This window comes from Phascolarctos cinereus, unplaced genomic scaffold, assembly GCF_003287225.1.
Source record: "Phascolarctos cinereus isolate Bilbo 61053 unplaced genomic scaffold, phaCin_HiC Scaffold_9;HRSCAF=440, whole genome shotgun sequence".
Lineage (NCBI taxonomy): Eukaryota > Metazoa > Chordata > Mammalia > Diprotodontia > Phascolarctidae > Phascolarctos > Phascolarctos cinereus.
The window spans coordinates 86,614,568-86,627,618 of NW_027556402.1; the positions used below are offsets into that span (position 1 = coordinate 86,614,568).

Here is a 13,051-nt window from a genome sequence, read left to right on the forward strand (position 1 = left end):
GACTTCTCTGTCAAGAAGATAATAAGGCTTCCTCCCAGGGAAATCCAAACTTCAGCCCTTTGGGGCTTAGTCCGGAGGGGTCTTTCTAACCATAGCTCAGCATAGCCCTGAATGATTGATTGCCTTAACCTCTAAAGTCAATTAGCTGTTGTGCTTCAGAGACAGCTACTCCCACTGCTAAACCTTCTATTATCTTTGGGGTAAATAGGATCACTGATAAGAGCTGAACTTTGTGTGGTTTGTCTTTCATTCTGGAAGAAAGACTGGACATGATTTGCAGTTGACTCTGATGTGAGTGAGGGAGGGCTGTGCAAAGTTACCAGCCTCATTTTTTCCTCCAGAGCCATCTGAGTCCAAAGGGGCCAGATAAGGATCAGGAGGATTGGAGAAGGCTCAGAGTGCAGTGGTAGAACTTGGCCCTTTTAAGTGAAGGTCTTTTTAGATTCTCACTTTGAGTGAGGCCACACCCATTGGTGCTGTGGCTCGCACACCAGCCTTGGAGTCAGAAAGACCTGAGTTCAAATCCAGCCTCAGACATTTGACACTTACTAGCTGTGTGACCCTGGGCAAGTCACTTAACTCTGCCTCTGTCGCTTAAAAAAAAAAGTCTATGAGCTAGAAATGACCTGAGAGGGCATCTATTCCAACACCTCATTTTATACATTAGGAAAATAAGGCCAGAGAAATTGTGACTTGCGCCAAGGCCATACAGGAAGAGCCAAGACTGAAAGACAAGTCCTATGACAAGTTCAGCACTCTTTCCACTGTACCATGTTGCAGAGAGTCCTCACACACAGAATTTCAGAGCTGGAAGGGGCCTCAGAGATCATCTAGTCCAACTTGTACTCAACAATGGACTGCCTTTTTTTTTTTTTAAGGCAATTGGGGTTAAGTGACTTGCCCAGGGAGCTAGTAAGTGTTAAGTGTTTGGTCTGAGGCTGGATTTGAACTCAGGTCCTCCTGACTTTAGGGCCATTGCTCTATCTATGGGCTGCCATTTGTAGCTCCAAAAAGCCTGAGATTATGCTTTGTCTCTGTGATAGGAAAAATCCTGAAAATTCTATTGATTCCCAAAGGGTTTTGTATGGAATTAGGAATCATATTTCATATTTTTATGCACAGAAAAATCGATGTTTTGAGCTGAAGAGGTCTAGGACTTTTGGGGTGCTGGGACCCCAAGATCGTGGTACCGGGCCCTGCTAAATGAATTCAACTCAAATCTTCTTCAGCCAGAGGAAAAGTTTGTTAGTGATAAATCACACTGACCAGGTGACGCCTGTAAAGACAAGCAGGCAAGAGAGGTTCTCAGCCTTGTGGCCTGAGATTCTCAGCATCTGAATGAGGGCTAGGGTGGATCTTAAATACTAAAGTAACTTTGGGTGTCAGAGAAAGGGGTTGGGAAAGGGTCTAGGTAAGAATTCTAATTGGGAGGTCTGAGAGATTGAATAGACAAGGAATAGCTAATGGAGGGAAACAGGAAGGCAGAAGTTTGAAAGACATCTGCACAAAATCAAGGTGGGGCTAGACTTTCAAAAGGAGATAAAGGAAGGCCTTTCTGGGGCCTATGGACAAAAGGGAGCCAGATTCTTTTAGGGCATATCTGAATAAGATTAAAAGGTAAGGCTAAGGCTTTCAAAGGGAGATGAGGTCTGGGACTGTGAGTCAGATTCCCTTTGGGGCAAAGGGCAAAGATCTTGGCTTGGGACCCACCCCCATCAGAGCCATTATTGCCAAATGCCAAAAGATTTCTCTGTTGAACTAAGTTTAAGAAGCTGAGATTTTATTTAATTTCTGTGTAGGTACTAATGCTGCTCACAATTCCTTCTACATTTTCATGAATTTCTGTAATTAAAGGAATCTATGCATGTCACTGGTAGGAAACCTCAATCCACTAATCAAGTGTAGTTATTAGATCATAGGAGTTAGAACTGAGGGGACAGTAGAGACCACCCAGTCTAACTTCCTCATTCACAGAGGAGCAAACAAGCCCCTTAGGTCTAGTCACAAAATAGTAAGTGAAAGAGGTAGGATTTGAACTGGGGTCTTCTAACTCTGGCACAATAGATAGAGCTCAGGGCCTGGAGTCAGGGAGACACATCTTCCTGAGTTCAATCTGGCCTCAGACACTAGCTATGTGACCCTAGGCAAGTCACTTAACCCTGTTACCTCAGTTTCCTCATCTGTCAAATGAGCTGGAGAAGAAAATGGCAAACAATCCAGGATCTTTGCCAAGAAAATCCCAAATGGGGTCACAAAGAGGCGAACGTGACTGAAATAATTGAACAATTTCTAACTTCATTGCTTTCTGGTCTTCTAACACTGAGCTCTCCTCGCTGTACTCTCTTATCCTTCCCACTTGCTTTTCCACACAACAGACATTTCCTATGTGGACTTCATGTCTGGAATGGTCTTCTTCCTTAACTCTGCCTCATGGCTTCCTTCAAGACTCAGTTTAGGGGTAGCTAGGTGGTGCAGTGGAGAGAGCACTGGCCCTGGAGTCAGGAGGACTTGAGTTCAAATCCAGCTTCAGACACTTGATGCTTGCTAGCCATGTGACCCTGGGCAAGTCACTTAACCCCGATTGCCTCACCAAAAAAAAAAGACTCCATTTAAATCCTGCCTTGGGCAAGACACCTTTCCCATTCACCTCAACCACTAGTACTTTCCCTTGGAGATTACCTCCCATTAAAACTGTACATATCTACTATCTATCTGGTTTTCTTTTTGCATATGGTTCCCCACTGGACTATGAGTTCCTTGAGGGCAGGGACCATGTTTTTGCTTTTCTTTTGTATCCACAGTAGCAGGCACATAGTAAGTGCTTAATAAATGCTTATTGATTAACTGATTAATGGATATCATGCTAGCTCCCAAGTGACAAGCACTAATTACTTTGTCAGGGCTGTACTTAAGTCTCAGACACAGTTTTCTAGAAGCCAATATAGACTGAATGTCACGATGGGTAGTTGGAGTTGTACCAGAATGGAGGAACTTTTGAGTTAAAGTTTCCTGTAGAAAATCTAAGTTAGACCTAGGGGGTGGGGAACCTGAGCCCTGGAGGCCACATGTGGCCCTCTACATCCTCAAGTGCAGCCCTTTGATTGAATCTAAATTTGTTCTGTGAAGTTTGGATTCAGTCAAAGGGTTGCACTTGAGGACGTAGAAGGCCACATGTGGCCTTGAAGCAGCAGGCTCCCCACCCCTCTAAACATTTCCTTATTAAAGCTCTTTTATTCTGCAGCTTTCGGTTTCTAAAAGCAGAGGCAAGGGAGTTAAAGTTACCTCCCTTTCACCATTGTTTGAGTGTGGACATGTAAATACACTCTCTAAGTAGTCCGGGAACATAATGATTTTATCTAATCCCACATATCAATTTTCTTTTAAAATCTTTCTGTACAAAGAGTCTTGTCATCCTACCTTGAGATTTCTTATAAAGGCAATGCATATCCCTTTTGTGAAATTGAAATAGATCAAATTTCCTCTTTTTGCAAAAAAAAAAAAAGAAACCCGAGAACACTGAGCTTCTTAAATGAGGAACCTTCATGCCGAGATATAGACAATAGCAACCGATCAGATAAAAGTATCTGAATCATTGGCTTCCACACCAATATCCCAAGAAATTTAAGCACATTGTATGCAAAAACTTTTTCCAAACCCTAATCCTCAACTTCTTTTCCTTAGGGGAAATTCAACCATCTACAAGAACCCTTTCCCAATTCCCTTTAATGCCATTGCCTTCCAATCACCTCCAGTATATCCTGGGTATATCTCCATGTACAACGAGGAGGTTTGCGTATTGTCTCTGTCATTAGACTGTGAGCTCCTTGAGTGTAGGGGCAGTTTTTGACCTTTCTTTGTATCCCTAGCACTTAGCACAATGCCTGGCATATATACTTATTCATGACTGACTGCCCCCCCCCCCCGCAAAAAAGTTGACTCCTCATTGCTTTTAAAAATACTCCTCAACCACATTTTCATGCCCCTGTGCCCCCCATATGGCAGTGCTGATAACCAAGTGTGTTGAGAACCTGAGATGCTCACCTATAAGAGGTAGGGGTGGCCCCCCTTACTTAAACTACTTTAGGTTTCTTCTTGCTCTACAATTATTTGAAACTCTGAAGGAGTTACTCCTGCAATGTCTCTTTCTTCACCTCCTTTAATAGTGCCTTTCCTTACTTTCCATTGGTTGTTCTTATCTCTGCAGATGTTACCCTTCCTTCTAATCTCCTTTCAGTTTACCTACTTCCTTAGGAATCTGATCCACTGCCATTATTTTGGAGACTTTATTTATCACCTGTAACCTGTATCAGAGTTAGTGACCACATCAAATGGACTTCAGTCAAAATGGAATCTGGCCTGTTTTCCCAATGCATAGATCTGGAAGAAAGCCACCATGGATATTTGAGAAGAGTGCTGGCTGGGACCCTAGACACATGTTCTTGGTTGCACTATGAGTTTGCTTTAAGTATGGATTTGGGAAAATCACTTCTTTTTGGGCCTCAGTTTCCTCACTGGGAAAATGAAGAGATTGGTCTAAAAATAGTTGCTGGGGGTCTTCTGCCTCTGCCATCCTGTTCTCTGAAATTTGCCAAAGTTTCATAGCTTTGTAGATAGCTTTCCCATAAACAAATGATCCTTGAACAAAGTATAACACTTCCTCTAGCATCCCCTTTCCCCCATACACACACACACACACACACACACACAAGCTTATACACATTCTCTTCCACTAAGGTCGTAGGCCAGGATAAAATTACAGTTTTATAGTTTCCACAGTCTTGGAAAAAAAAGAGTATTTTCTGCTACCTTCTAGATATGCCTTAGATTAGAGTTTAGGGTCCTGCTTGTTTTTTGTTTTGTTTGTTTTTTCCCAGACATTTTGGAGAACTGTGAATATTCCCTGAAAGCCATGATAAATCTTCCTGGAATCTCTGCTTGATGCTATCAAATATGATCAGAAATGCATCAGGTCATCTGAGAGTTGCCACAAAAATACCCTAAGTGGTGTGCTCATACACAAAACAGACTGCTGTATTAAGGTGCATTCCTGATATATCTGTGTGCCTCTCAGCTTTCCTGAGATCTCTCCAGAAAGTGTCCAGTCTAGTCTGTTGCCTGAGTTCAAACAGGTTAACCCCCATATATAGTCATAGATCCAGCCAGTTTCTATTTTGGAGCATTTTTGGAAGCTATTTCTCTCTTTAAACATTTTGGAAGCTGAGGTTGGGAATGATGTTCACAGAGCTGAGGGCAGGCACAAACAACAGAAACATAGACTTTACAAAGCACAGTGACTCCAGAAAGCAAATATTTAAATCAAATAAACTTTGCCTGCAGGAGCCCATGCTGGGAAGAGGTTTTCGTGCTGTTTTTTTGGTGGAAAGGAAATCTCTTCATTGTAGAGCTGTTAAAAACAAAATAGGAACACAGCTGTGCTTTCAGGTACAGATTTTTTTAAAAAAAAATTTATTTTTCTTTTAGAGCAATTAAAAAAATCTTAGAGTGAAATATAGTTAGCCATATCATTAACTTTCTTAATTAGTTTATTTACCAACCATTAACTGACCTGGCATTCATCTAGATTGAGAATTCATTTTGGTCTGAGGACCACAGTATACCTTACAAGAAAAGTTAATCTCAAAGAAGCTGCGTTTTAAGAAGGGTTGCTGCACTGGTTAAGCCAATTGGAAGTGTTAGCATCATTTATGACTAATAACTAGAATGAAGGGGACGCATTTTTCAATTTTTAATCTTATAAGAGCTCCTGATTTAAGGGATTCTCTTCTCCTTTGCCCCTAGTCACCTTCTCACAGAAGAGTTGATTTCAGTGCTTAGAGAAAGTTCCTTAACTCACCCAGGACATTAAAGTATGGTTTTGCACAGTTACAATTTAGTACCTTAAGCACAACTACTTTTTATTTAGACTAGGCCCACAATTTTATCTGGGTTGATAATGCAAATGGGCACCAGCTTTACAGCTATTGACTTTGAGGGTTGCCTTGGGCACTGAGTGGTTAAGTTTATATCCCCAGAGAGATATAGACAAGTGATGTAAACAATAATGGGGGTCACTAAATCATATCCCTAAGGCTGCATGTTGACTTAGAAAACAACATACTAACATTGTCTATGATCTATTGGTTTGTTGTTGTTGTTAAATATTTCCCAATTACATTTAATCTGATTCAGGCCACACTTAGGAGTGTTGCTGGCCAGTAGACAGTGTATTTGACGCTTCTGATACATACATACCACATATATGTGTGTGTATACATATACATATATATATATATGTACACATATACATATATGTATATGCCACAGCTAGTACTTGAACCCAGGTCTTTCTGATTTTGAGGCTAGCTCTATATCTATCCTATGTGGGCCTTCAAGGACTACTGTTACTACTAAATTTAAAAAATGTGTGGTACTTCTTAGGGAAAAGTCCTCTACTGTAGCACAGGGAGAGTGAAGAGTTCATTGGTGAATTGCATAGGGACATCTCAGAGATGACAAAGAGATCAAAAAGGAGGGAGAGAAGGAGTGAGAAGGAAGGAGAAAACAAAGGAAAAAAGAAAGGAGGGAAAGAAAGAAGGAAAGAAAGAAGGGAGGGAAGGAAAGAAGGATGGTAAGAAGGAAAAAAGTAAGGAGGAAGGGAGAGAGGGAAGAAAGGAAGAAAGGAAGGAAGGAAGAAAAAAGGAAGGAAGGAGGGAAGGTACTGATTTGGCATGAGGTACCATAGGTTTGGGTAACAATGTTGATAGCCATTTATGTTCAGCAAGGTAGAGGATCAGGTGACCTCTTTGGGTTCCTTCTTGTTCCATGATTCTTGGAAATTCTGAAAGAGTTAAGCACACAAACTACATCAGCTCGTGCAACTAGGAAGAATCCAGCTCAAAAACTGCAGTTTCTGCAACTATTGATCAGCATAGTGATGAGTTTGTCAAAAGTCAATAACTTCATTCTCCCCAATAATGCTACATGTTTCTCTTTTCAGAATGATTTGTCTTTATCAAATGATTCATTTCACTGTCTTATTTGCTTTCGTGTCAGGTAGTAAGTGTGATTTTGTTTTAAAATATGAGCATTATAGACAAGAAGTTGCCTGATTCTCTAATCCATAGATTAGAAACCCACATAAATTTGTAGAGGAAAGTTTCCTACGGATTTAAAAGAATAGGAGAAATTTCTATTTTCCTGAAATAGCTGTAGGTAGAAGACACCTCCAAAAGGTCTGTTGTTTTACCCAAAATAGCAGGCCCATTTCAGGGGTAGTGGCAGGAACTGGGTTGGTCATGTTATGAGATAAAACATCATTTATTGGAATTATAAACTTGAACCAGAGTCTGCCCCTGACATAAAAGATCTGGGAGCACTGTTTAGGGGACTTCTACTATTTTTGGTTCCTTTAACACTATGTCTCCTGCCCCTCTGGTGTGTAATTATTGACTCCACTTAGAGGCATGCAGGTTCACAAGGCTGAAGAATGAACAGGTTGGCTGTAAATCAAAGAAAACAAGAGATTCATATCAAAGCCTTAGAAAGTAACCAATTAGTAAAATTACTCACATTGGTTGGATTCTTACTATACATGCTTCCTATTGAGGATGTCATAATTTTTGTTATCCTGTCCACTATGTTCTTCAGCCTATGGTTTTCCTGGGTTCCTAGAAGATGGTACCTGCTGCTTTCTCATTCTAGCTTAATCCAATGTCGGGAGGCCCATCTCATCTCCTCCTAGAAAGAACAGAATCATTCGATTCCACTGCTCTCTACTTGTCAGTATCTCAGTCTGGTTATCACACTTTCCCTTCAGACAGAGGGAGCAATGCTACCAGAGATCCTCTGAGGCCAGATATTGTAGTGGCAAAAGCACTGGCCCTGGGATCAGAGGAGATTTAGCTTCAAACCTAGGCCCTGGTTGCTTGACCTTGGTAAGTCATTTATCTTTTCTGAGCTTCAGTTTTTTTAATTTCTTACTGAGAAAGACGGAGAGACAGAGAGACATAGATGGAGAGACATAGATGGAGAGACATAGAGGGAGACTGAGGAGGGTACTTTGCGAACTTCAAAGCACTACCAGATGCAAGTTATTATTACTGCTATTTGTCTGAGATGGGGATTGGAGACTTTTTCCTCTTGCCTTTTTTTTCAAATTAGGTCTGATGTCCACAAGAACCTGTTCAGTGTTTTTTTTATCCTATGCACCAAAGTTTTAAAATCTTTCACTCTTCTTAAATGAGCCCATAAGAAGCCATGAACTGAGCTTATTAATTGATTAATAGATTTCATCCACTTCTTATATTTAGTAAACGACTAATAATTACATATGACCCAAGAAAGCTAAGTAGAATAAATGTTATATTTATACATATTATTATATTATTTAAAATCTATGTATTAAAGAAAAATGAAGGTATATAACTTGCATTTTAAAAAAACTGGAGGTGTATTGCATCTATCTTAATTATGCCACCACTGTGGCATATTTTTGGCAGTTTTCCATATTAAAGTATGCCAACCTTGATTAGCTCTGCATAAACAACCGGACATTTTGGGTGAATTAGAGAGCCTGGTTATTAGAATCATATGCATATGTTCATAGAATTCAGGTTCAAGAAAATTCACTTGTCAGTAAAAAATGTGATAGACACATCTATCTTTCTTTGAGATTAGGAAGGCATTTCAGGATTTTTCACTGCCCCAAGACCTAGATAAATTGTTGTTTCATGGGAAACGAAATAAGGAAGTACAAGTAATTGAGATTTTTGGCTATAAAACTAGGTCACTAAGAAATTGCTTCAAGATTCCTCACTGGGAGCCAAGATAGAGGAGTAAGCAATAAATCCTTGTAGCTGTCCCATATTCACCTCCAAACAACCATAAAATAGTGCCCCAGAACAAATCCTAGAATAGCAGAGACAGAAGAAAAATGTGGTGGATTGGGCTTTTAGCTTGGGAGACTTGGAGGATGGGCAATAAAAGCCCATCTCATTCTGGTAAAAGAGGAGCACATTCTAGGACAGGAAGCGTACCATCAGCAAGCCCCACCTCATCAAACCAGCAGCAGATACTGAGCCCCAGTGTGGTGGAGCAGGCAGACACCAATACCAGGACCCACTATGTGCCTTGGCATAGCCAGGGGAACCAGTAGAATCCAGCTCCAAGAATCACCATGTACTTCAGTTCAGCCCTAAGTAAGCAGCAGTCCTGCTGTGGCTGGACCTCCACATGCTTCAGTACAACCCACGGCAAATGGGCAACCTCCAGGAGCCAAATCTCCACATGCTCCAAAGGAAACACAGAAACACTTCCACCTGCCTCAGCACATGCCAGACACCACCACCAGGACCCCAGTTCAGCACCAAATAAGCTGCTAGACCCCTACAGCCTCTAACAGTTCCTTCCACCCCCACTGGACCCCTCAACACAGCACCAGATATGACAGTCCCCCATGGACCTCAGGGCAACATCAGCACAGCACTAGAAAAACAGCCAGGGCCTGCATCCACTGGCACAAGAAGACTGAGATAGAGCACCTTCCACTCTGGGAGCAGAGGTCAAATTTAGAAGAAAGGAAAAAGCCCCCCCCCAAAAAAAAAGATGAGCAAAGATTAACAAAAAAGAATCTGATCATAGAGAATTATTATGGTGACAGGGAGGACCAAGACTCAAACTCAGAAGAGGACAACAATGTCAAAACACCATGGGCTAAACCCCGAAGAAAAATGGGAAATAGTCTCAAGCCCAGAAAGAACTCATGGAAGAGCTCAAAAAAGGAGCTTAAAAATCATACAAGAGAGGTAGAAGAAAAATTGGGAAAAGAAGTGAAAGTGATGCAAAAGAAATATGAAAAAAGACTCAACAGCTTGGGAAACTTCTTAAAAAGCAGAACTAGACAAACAGAAAAGGAGATACAAAGGTCCACTGAAGAAAACAATTCCTTAAAGAGTATAATGGGCCAAATGGAAAAGAAAGTACAAAAACTAACTGAGGAAAACACCTTGAAAGTTCATATTGGGCAAGTGGAAGCTAATGATTCTATGAGAAGTCATGAATCAATCACACTAATTCAAAAGAATGAAAAAAATGGAAGAACCTGTAAAATATCTCATAGGAAAAACAACTAACCTGGAAAATAGATCCAGGAGAGACAGTATCAGAATCACTGGACTATCTGAAAGCCATAATGAAAAGGAGGACCTGAACAGCATCTTTCAAGAAATTGTCAAGGAAAACTGCCCTGATGTCTTGGAAGAAGAGAGCAAAATAGGCATTGAAAGAATCCACTCATCACCTCAGGAAAGAGATCCCCAAATAAAAATCCCAGGGAATACATCATAGCCAATTCAGAACTACCAGGTCAAGGGGGAAAAAGTGGCTGGGGAGGGAGTTAGGTAGTGCAATGGATAGAGCACTGGCCCTGAAGTCAGGAAGACCTGAGTTCAAATCTGGCCTCAGACCAAACACTTGATACTTACTAGCTGTGTGACCCTGGGCAAGTCCCTTAACCCCAATTGCCTAGAAATAAAAAAAAAAGTGGCCAGAAAGAAACAATTTAAATATCAGGGAGTCACAATCAGTATCACACAGGACTTGGCAGCTGCAACAGTAAAGGATCAGAGGTCATGGAACATGACATTCTGGAGGGCAGAGGAGCTAGGACTACAACCAAGAATCACTTACCTGGCAAAACTAAGCATAATACATCAAGGAAAAAATGGTCATTCAAGGAAATAGAAGGATTTTAAGCCTTCATAAAGAGATCAGAACTAAACCAAAAATTTGACCTCCAATATCAAGACCCAAGAGTAGCATAAACAGGTAAAATAGGGGAAAAATCCATAAGGGATTAAATATGGCTAAACTGTTTACTTCCCTAGATGGGAAGATGATACTTGTAACTATTAAAAATTGTATCACTAACAGTCCAGATAGAAGGAATGTACATAGGCAGAGGGTATGGGTATAAGGTGAATTTGAGAGAATGACATAAAAAGAAATTAAGAGATAAAAAAGAGGAGTACAATGGGTACAGAAGGAAAGGAGAGATAGAATGGGGAAGTTATCTCACACTAAGAGGCATGAAAGACCTATTATAATGGAGAGGGAGTTAGGAAAGGAGGCAATGGGCATGTCTTGAACCTTACTCTCATCAGTATTGGCTCAAAAGGAATAATATACACAATCAGTTAACATAGAAATCTATCTTACCCGACAGGAAAGTAAGAGGGGAGGAGATTAAATAAAGGGGTGGGGGACTGACAGAAGGGAGGGCAGATCAGGGGAGGTGGTAGACAGAAGCAAAACACTGGTGAGGTGGGAAACAGTGGAAGGAGAGGAGAAATGGGAGGAAGAATAAGATGGAGGGAAATACACAGATAGTAAACATAACTGTGATTCACATAACTGTGAATGGGATGAGCTCTTCCATAAAATGGAAGTGGATAGTAGGGTAGATCAAATACCAGAATCCTACAATATGTTGCTTAGAAGAACCATGCTTGATGCAGATAGACACACACAAAGTATGGGTAAGCAGAATCTATTATGCTTCAGCTGAAGTAAAAAAAAAAAGCAGGGGTAGAATCCTGATCATAGACAAAGTAAAATCAAAGATAGACCTAATTAAAAGAGGTAAAGAAGGAAACTACATCTTGCTAAAAGTTACCATAGACAATGAAGCAATCAAATTAGAAGAGGAAGGTATAGCCTACCTGTCAGATCTATGTGGAGGGAAGAAACCATGACCAAATGAAATAGAAAGCATTATAAAATGTCAAATAGATAATTTTGATCATGTTAAATTGAAAAGCTTTTGTACAAACAAAACCAATGCAACTAAGAATAGAAGGAAAGCTGAAAGATGGGAAAGTGCCTCTGATAAAGGCCCCATTTCTCAAATATAGAGAGAATTGAGTCAAATTTATGAGAACGCGAACCACTCCCCAACTGATACATGGTTAAAGGACATGAACAGGTAGTTTTCAGGTGAAGAAATCAAAGCTATCTATAGATATATGAAGAAGTGCTCTAAATCACTTTTGATTAGAGAAATGCAAATTAAAACAACTCTGAGGTACCACCTCACATCAATCAGATTGGCTAATATTACAAAAAGGGAAATGATAAATGTTGAAGAGGATGTGAGAAAATTGAAACACTAATGCGTTGTTGGTACAGTTGAGAACTGGTCCAACCATTCTGGAAATCAATTTGGAACTATGCCCAAAGGGCAACCAAACTGTGCATACCCTTTGATCCAGCAATACCACTACTAGGTCTGTATCCCAAAGAGATCATAAAAAAAGGAAAAGGACCCACATGTGCAAAAATCTTCATAGCTGTCCCTGTTGTGGCAGCAAAATATTGAAATTGAAGGGATGCCCATCAATTGGGGAATGGCTGAACAAGCTGTGGTATATGAATGTAATGGAATACTATTGTGCAATAAGAGATGATGAACAGTCCCATTTCAGAAAAGCTGCAAAGACTTGTTCAAACTGATGCAAAGCAAAAGGAGCAGAACCAGGAAAACACTATATACACAGTATCAGCAGCATCATGTTATGATCAACTCTGAATGACTCAGCTTTTCTCAGCAACACAATGATCCAAGACAAGTACAAAGGACTCAGAAAGCTATACATATCCAGATAAAGAACAGATGGACTCTGCATGCAGATCGAAGCATATTTTTTCACTTAATTTATTCTTTCTCATGTTTTTCCTCTTTTAATTTGTTTCTTCTTTCACAACTGTGATGAATATGGAAATATGTGTTATATGATAGCATATGTATAAACCATATCAAACCGCCAACCATTTTTAGAAGAGGAGAGGGCAGGGGAGGGAGGGAGAGAGAAAAATTTGGAACTTAAAATCTTGTAAAAATTATATTGATATGTAATTGTAGGGGGAAATATTATTTAAAACACACAAAAAAAGATCCCTCACTGTATGTTGTTGTGACCCCTTACAAGATTCAATTATAAAATCAATTATAAAAAAGAGCAATGGACATGATTCCATAAAAGCTTTCTTTATCCTT

The 13,051-nt window shown here is 40.2% G+C and overlaps 2 pseudogenes; one reads left to right on the forward strand and one right to left on the reverse strand.

The window, feature by feature from the left end:
- Positions 1–13,051, reverse strand: part of LOC144455441 (serine/threonine-protein kinase PAK 5-like) — a 209,307-nt pseudogene that overhangs the window by 107,630 nt on the left and 88,626 nt on the right.
- LOC110203779 (coagulation factor XI-like) overlaps positions 6,999–13,051 on the forward strand; it is a 33,052-nt pseudogene continuing 26,999 nt past the window's right edge.